Source organism: Muscardinus avellanarius (assembly GCF_963383645.1).
Source record: "Muscardinus avellanarius genome assembly, chromosome: 1".
NCBI classification, from domain to species: Eukaryota; Metazoa; Chordata; class Mammalia; order Rodentia; family Gliridae; genus Muscardinus; species Muscardinus avellanarius.
The window spans coordinates 161,510,094-161,518,505 of NC_137786.1; the positions used below are offsets into that span (position 1 = coordinate 161,510,094).

General features: G+C 40.5%; 1 pseudogene across 1 annotated transcript; it reads left to right on the plus strand.

Annotated features, from left to right (window-relative positions):
• Positions 1–925: 925 nt before the first annotated feature.
• On the plus strand, positions 926–1,854 carry LOC308258494 (homeobox protein OTX2-like; annotated as a pseudogene). Its single transcript has one exon. The product of its transcript is annotated as a homeobox protein OTX2-like (transcript).
• Positions 1,855–8,412: the final 6,558 nt, after the last annotated feature.

The window sequence follows — 8,412 nt, forward strand, 5'->3', positions numbered from 1 at the left end:
TCATCAGCAATATTGGTCTATAGTTTTCTATTCTTGAGCTATCTTAATTTGATTTTTGTATTAATGTAAAGTTCACGTTTTTGTGTGTGTTTGTGGGTGTGGGTGTGGTACTAGGGATGGAGCCCAGGGGCATTCTACCTCCGAGATACACCCCAAGCCCTATTTTTTATTCTTTATTTTGAAACAGTGTCTCACTAAGTTGCAGAGCGCCTTGCTAAGTAACTAAGGCTGTTTGCAAATGTGATCATCCAGTCTCAGCCTCCCGAATGCTGGGATTAAAACCGTGCGCCAACACACCAGGCTGAAGTTCACGTTTTTAAGAGAACTAGGTGTGAAAGAAAAGAGGAAGGTATAGAAACCTCATTTAATAAAATAGATAAAATTTGTCCAAATATTGGGAAAGATGTGATTATTCAATTACATGAGGCCCCAAGACACCAAATGACAAGGATAAGAAAACAAAATGACATGGATAAGTTTATAATCATCAACAGTAACCTAAAATGCAATCAGATTAAATCCTCCAGTTAAAAGAAATAAATTAGAGCCACTGCAAGGCTCTGGGTTTGGAGGCGCATTTCTCTCCCCACCGGGGGCTGGGTTTCCAGAGGAAGGGAGACAGACGTCCTTAGTGGGCTTGGAAAGGTAACGGGAAGGGCTCGCGGCCACTCTACATGAAATGTACCTGGGCGGCAGGCAGAGGGCATCCCTTGGTCTCGCTCTTTTTTTCCCCTTATAAAGATGGATCCAGGAGTAAAAGTGAAAATAGTCTCGTCTAAGAATTTTAGCAATTTTGGAAGGTTCCACCATTCCCAACCCACTCACCAAGGACCCTGAACCTGTCCATCCCAGGCTATTTGAGACCTTCTGGCTTGCCCCCCCCCCCCCAATTTGGACCGACTTTGTGTCTCCAAACAATCGTAGCATGGTGTCTTATCTCAAGGAACTGCCTTACGCAGTCAATGGGCTGAGTCTGACCACTTCGGGGATGGACTTGCTGCACCCCTCCGTGTATTACCCAGTGCCCTGGGCATCTTGTCCCGCAGCCACCCCCCGGAAACAGCAGCGGGAGAGGACCATGTTCATCCGCCCGCAGCTAGATGTTCTGGAAGCTCTGTTTGCCAAGACCCGGTACCCAAACATCTTCATGCGGGAGGAGGTGGCGCTGAAAATCAATTTGCCTGAATTCAGAGTGCAGGTATCGTTTAAAAATTGAAGAGCTAAGTGCCGCCAACAGCAGCAGCAACAACAGAACACAGGTCAAAACAAAGTAAGACCTGCCAAGAAGACCTCCCCATCTCGGGAAGTGAGTTCAGAGAGTGGAACAAGTGGCCAGTTCACTCCCCCGCCTAGTACCTCAGTCCCGACCATTGCCAGCAGCAGTGCTCCTGTGTCTATTTGGAGCCCAGCTTCCCTCTACCCACTCTCAGACCCCTTGTCCATCTCCTCTTCCTGCATGCAGAGGTCCTATCCCATGACCTATACTCAGGCTTCAGGTTACAGTCAAGGATATGCTGGCTCACTTCCTACTTTGGGGGCATGGACTGTGGATCTTACCTGACCCCTATGCATCACCAGCTTCCTGGACCAGGGGCCACACTCAGTCCCATGGGTACCAATGCAGTTACCAGCCATCTCAATCAGTCTCCAGTTTCTCCTTCTACCAAGGAATATGGAACTTCAAGCTTGGGTTTTAATTCAACCACTGATTGCTTGGATTTTAAGGATCAAAGTGCCTCTTGGAAGCTTAATTTCAATGCTGACTGCTTGAATTATAAAGATCAGACATCCTCATGGATCCTCATGGAAATTTCAGGTTTTGTGAAGACCTGTAGAACCTCTTTTTGTGGGTGATTTTTAAATATGCTGGGCTGGACATTCCAGTTTTAGCCAGGCATTCATTAACAGAGTTAGATGGGACAATGCTCAGAATCCTCTGATCAATGTTCCGGCAGGCAAAGAAGGAAAAATGAAGATCCTTAGAGGAGCCTACCAACCAGCAACCCAAATGGACAACCCAATCTACTTAAGACCCTGTCCTAGTTTTTGGTCATTGGTTTTCCTGATTTGCAAAGTGATGGATCAAACACATTCTCGCCATGTGCGATCAAACACCACCAAAAATAAAAAACAAAAACAAACAAAACTAAGTTGTGAGGGAAGGGAGGGAAGGTCATAGCCTTCTTAAGCAGAGGTGATCCAGTGTTTTAGCCAATCCTTGGGTGACTCTTAGGAATGAACAGTATTTCAAGCTCATTCACGTTTCATGACCAACTGGTAGTTGGCACTGAAAAACTTTTCAGGGCTGTGTGAATTGTGCAACTGATTGTCCTAGATGCACTGCTTTATTTAAAAAATAATGTCCATAAGGAGTCAATATGTAATTTAAGAGACGATCAGTATGTGTCTTATATAAATGGTATATCTGTGGTTTATAATCTGTGCTAGACTTCAAAACTGTGATCTTCTGTTATTGTATGCAACCTTGAACTCCACCTCTGCAGGGGTTCTTTGTGATTAAATAGGTTATAATTATAAGTAAAATTCAGAACAACTGAGTACTGATCTAAAAAGATTACCTTTGACTGGAGGTGAGCTGCACTGAAAATTTCCGGCAAAATGTCTGCACACGGAGAGTGAGAGAAGAGAAGAAAAGGACATTAATTCATCCATAATTTCCTGTTGGTAAGCCTAACAGTAAAGAGACTTTGGTCAATTGCTTTGACCCTGATGAATTTTTAAACTGAGATCACTGTCGTTTATGCTTGAAGATGTTAACTGGAAAAGTTATATATGTGCATAAACCTTTTCTTCCTGGATTTGGCAGATATGTATAATTATATTAAAATGGTTCTAGCACACACACACAAAAGAAATAAATTGTTCTAACTATATGCTGCCTATAAGAAACAATCTTCACCAGTAAAGACATACACAGAATGAAAGTCAAAGGCTGGAAATATATTTTAAATAATAACATTAAAGAAAAATAAGCATACGTCTCCACCATCTTGTATCTCATTGAGATGTATGACTACAGTGCACCAATAAAAAATTAATTTCAGAGAAGAACAGGCGAAAGTGGAGCATACACTCTGACTTCGCCAGATGGCAGATCTAGAGGCCCAAGCCCTGGTAGCCACCCTATGGCCAGCAGAGGATGGTCAGCCCTCGGGGTGATGAGTGCCACCTAGGAGAGGAAAGCAGCAGTGGCAGCCACATCCAGGAGCCTGTTTCAAGTGTGATTCACTGGTGACTGGGCACGCGGTTGTCCCCAGCCATGTCCACCAACCAGGCCATGCCCGGCGTGTGGCCAGGAGGGACACTGGAAAAGTGAGTGCTGTGGGGAGCCATTAAGGTTTTCCCCTAAAAGAATACTTCTGACTGTTCTTTGCCCAGAGTTGATAAGTTTTGGGGTCATGGAAAGTTCAAAGTAAAAGGTCTGAGAGAAGCTCAGGTGGTGATGGCGTGAGGGATTAACTGACCTGACCATTATGTGCACAGGTGGTGATGGCATGAGGGATTGATTGACCTGGAACTGTATAAATGGGATGAGAGAGATAAACCCGGGATCAGCCAGTAGAGATATTGACCTGGGAGTGGACTGGCGATCATTCCATGTTTTAATTAATATTATTTGAATTAAATTCTTAGAATTGAATTCTTTCATCCTCACTCCTCTCTTTGGAATCTTTACTTTTGCCGGCAGGCTCCAGCAGGTGGTGGCCTGTACCGGGAGATTCTGAAGCTGAGGATCCAGTGAAGGACACCGCTGAATATAAAAAGAGCACTCTCAAAGACTCGTGGTGGTGGTGAGTAATGTGGAAGTTGTAATATACAATGGGTCAAAAAATTAGTCTTTTTTTTTTTTTTATAGATGTTAAGAGAAATGCTTGGTGTTAGAAAAACTAAGATAGAACACAAAGGCACTTTGCCTTCACTTCCTAAGGAATATGAGTATACTGAAGAAGAGGAGCAGCTTGAGGAAACTGCTGCTAGGTATCATAGAAATGAGTTAGGGGCTTATCCAAATATCCCAGAAACTCCGGAGCCCAATTTTTGTATAAAACAATTACAACTAGCCATACAATGATTAGATCAGATAGCTCCTTCAAATGGTGAAAAAGAAGGAGCTCAACAATATTCTCCTATTATCAGCAATACAAGCCTTCAAAGTTCTCCCACTATAGCATTTGCTAAACAAAGCATTGAGAAACACAGGCCTTTATCTTTAATATCACCACTTCAAGTGGCTATAAATCGGGCTGCAGAAAACGGAGAAGATACTAGAGGTTTCAGAGTTTTCCCGGTTACTGAAGACCCTGATGGTCAAGGAAGTGTTATTAGAGAACATAGACCCTTTCCTTTCAAACAATTAAAAGAATTGAAAACAGCTTGTGCTCGATATGGGCCAATAGCACCTTTTACTCAAGCCATGTTAGAATCTCTCTCTATGGAGGCTTTGCGCCCTTCTGATTGGAAACAGATAACCTGAGCCTGTTTATCAGGGGGTGATTTTTTTTTTTTATTATGGAAGTCTGAATTTGCAGAACAATGTGAATCCACAGCAGATTTGAACATAGCTCAGGTAATACCCATATATTTTGATGTTAGCAGGAGAAGGGTGATTTAGGGAGACTGCTCAGCAATTGGAATTTAGTCTAGCTTCTTATGCTCAGACCAATGCTGCTGCGCATTGAGCATGGAACAAGTTGCCCTCCTCAGGAAAACAAACTGAAGATTTTTCAAAAATACGACAAGGACCAAATGAGCCATATCAGGAGTTTGTAGCCAGGTTATTACAAACTGCTAGTAAATTAATTGATGACAGTGAATCAAGGTTGTTGCTTGTAGAACAATTAGCCTTTGAGAATGCTAATACTGTTTGTCAAGCAGCCTTATGCTCTTTTAGAAAGAAAGGAAATCTGTCTGATTATATATGGTTATCTTTTGATATAGGACCAGCATATAAAAAGGGATTAGCTATGGCTGTGACATTACAAGGGAAACCTGTACAAGAAATCCTTTTCCAACAATATAAAAAATCAGGACCTAAGAATAATATGGTTAAATGCTATGGGTGTGGACAAATTGGTCATTTAGTTAAGAACTGTCCACAGAGGCAGAGTTCTAGTAATAAACGAGAGTCAGGCTTATGCCCTCAATGTAATGAGGGAAGCATCAGTCTAAGGAATGTAAATCAAGGACTGATGTGCAAGGGAATCAGCGCCTGTCCAGAAACAGGAGGAGGGGACCACCTCAGGCCTCACAACAACAATGTTATGGGGCACTCCAGACATTTGTACCACAGCAGGGCAACCCTCAACAAAACAATCCATTCAGGAATTATTCAGAGCAACCCCAGACAGTGCAAGATTGGACCTCTGTGCCTCCACCTATACAGTATTAACTCCTGAAATGGGAATGCAGGCCCTTCCCACTGGTGTTTATGATCTCTTACCTAACGGGACAGTGGGCTTGTTGTTAGGACGAAGTAGTGTCACCATGAAGGGAATTATAGTAGCCCCTGGAGTAATTGATTCTGATTATGAAGGAGAAATAAAAATTATGACACATTCTCCTCAAGGTATAGCTGTTATTAATACAGGTCAATGACTGGCACAATTAGTATTGCTACCTCAGGTGCAAATTAATAATAGTGCTCAGAGAATTAAATGAGGTCAAGGGGAATTTGGCTCATCAGATTCTTTTTGGGTTCAAGCGATTGGAACTCAAAGACCAAAATTAAAACTGTTTATTAATGGGAAATAATTTTCAGGATTATTAGACACAGGAGCAGATTTTTCTGTCTTAACAGCTGATCTATGGCCTAACAAATGCCTAAGCATTCTTCCCTTACTCACATTAAAGGGATAGGATGGATGCAAAACCCCGAAAAAAGCAGTGAATGGCTTACTTGGAGAAATGAGGAAGGCCATACTGGAGTTTTCAGCCCTATATTGTTCCAGGACTTCCTGTCAACTTATGGGGCCGAGATGTTATGCAGAACATGTGTGAATATCTTTATAACCCCAGCCCTATAGTGACACAGCAAATGTTTGATCAAGGACTTTTACCAGGGAAAGGTCTAGGGATAAATAATCAGGGTATTATAGAACCTTTATAGCTTCATTTACAATGCCCTCGAGCAGGTCTAGGTTATTTTTAGAAGGGGCTGTTGATCAGCCTGTACTCCATGCCGATCCTATTACTTGGAAAAATGATGAACCGGTCTGGATTGATCAATGGCCCCTAACCTTAGAAAAAATAAAAGCTTCAGAGCAGTTAGTACAGGAACAGCTTGACTTTGGCCATATAGAAAGTTCTAACTCCCCTTGGAATTCACCCATATTTGTCATTAAAAAAAATCTGGTAAGTAGAGACTGTTACAGAATTTAAGGCAAGTTAATAAAACTATGGAATTAATGGGAGCTTTACAGCCTGTACTACCCAATCAAGCAGCTATCCCTGAAAACACTTATAAAATAATTTTAGATTTAAAGGACTGCTTTTATATGATACCTTTAGCACAAAAAGATTGTAAGATATTTGCCTTTAGTGTTCCATCTACAAATTATAGAGCTCCTATTCAAAGGTATCAGTGGAAGGTGCTACCTCAGGGAATGGCCAATAGTCCAAATCTGTGTCAAAAATTTGTTGCAAAGGCTGTAACTACTGTCAGAAGATCCCATAAACCTGTATATATGATACACTATATGGATGATATTTTATTAGCACATACAGATAAAAAAAATTTAGTATCAGCTTATGCTACCTTACAAACTGCATTATAAAGTAATGGTTTGATTATAGCTCCAGAAAAAGTACAAAGAGAACCACCATATACTTACTTGGGAAACATTCTTTATCCCAAGACTATTAAGCCACAAAAAATTAAATTACATAAAGATAATTTTAAAACCTTAAATGATTTTAAAAAACTTTTAGGAAACATTAATTGGCTAAGACCATCTTTAAATATTACTACTGGAGAATTAAAACCTTTATTTGATATCTTCAAAGGTGACTCAGACCCAACTTCCTCTTGGATCTTAATAGAGGAAGGACGTGCTGCTCTTAAAAAGGTTGAATTGGCTACTGAATGTAAAAAAAAATTACATTGACTATGCTAAAGAATGGGCTGCTTATATATAGACATCAGCACATACACCTACTGCTGTTTTGTGGCAGGATGGACCATTAATGTGGATACAGTTACCCAGTACTCCAAGCAGAGTTTTAATGCCATACTGGGAACTAGTTGCCTGCTTGGTGTATTCTGTCATATCAGAATCTATAAAATATTTTGGTAAAGAGCCTTCATTTATTAGTGTTCCTTTTACTAAACAACAAGTACAATGGCTTTTTCAGAATGCTGATTCATGGTCTATTGCTTTTGCATCCTTTATTGGAGAAATTAACAATCATTTACCTCATGAAAAATTATTACAGATTATTAATAAACATGCTTTTATATTTCCTATCATAATTCATGCTACTCCCATATCTCAAGCGGTCTTGGTATTTACTGATGGCTCCTCAAATGGTAAGCAAAAGTATGTTCATGTGTCTATTGACACTTTTTCAGGTTTTATTATGGCTACAGCCCAAACTGGGGAGACTTCTAAGCATGTGATTTTCCTTTGTTTAAAATGTTTTTCTTTCTCAGGTCTTCCTACCTGCATTAAAACTGATAATGGTTCAGGATATACTAGTATGGCTTTTAAATGATTTTGCAATACATATAGTATTCAACATATTACAGGTATACCCTATAATCCTCAAGAACAGGGCATTGTAGAACGTGCCCACAATTCTTTGAAAACAACACTTTTGAAAATAAATAAAAACGGGAAGTTATATCCCCATTCACCACAGAACTCTTTAAATCACACTCTTTTTATTTTAATTTCTTGAATGCTGACAAAACTGGTCACACAGTAGCAGAGCAAAAACAATGTTGCTCTAGTAAAATGGAAAGATTCTTGCACAGGAATTTGGAAAGGTCCCAACCCCGTACTAATATGGGGAAGAGGGCATGTTTGTGTTTTCTCACAGGATGAAGATAATGCACGGTGGATACCTGAGCAGCTAGTGCGACATATGAATCAAGCAAAAAATGGAAGACTCTCAAATTAATGCTGATGATGCTCCCAGCTTCAATGATGAATGAAACATGAACTTACATTCCAGATCATCCCATACTTCATCCAGCTGTTTGGGAACAACAGGAGATTACTGTCTTCAGTGACAACTCACGATTATTGGGACTTCTTGCTTTGAATTTTACACCCATTGCAGAAACTTTTAAATTATTCTGGACAAATAATTGGTACACCATTATGTTTTTCTAAAAATGTCAAGAAGATGGGATGTCTGCAGTTGACGCCCATGGTGTTACAGACAAGTACA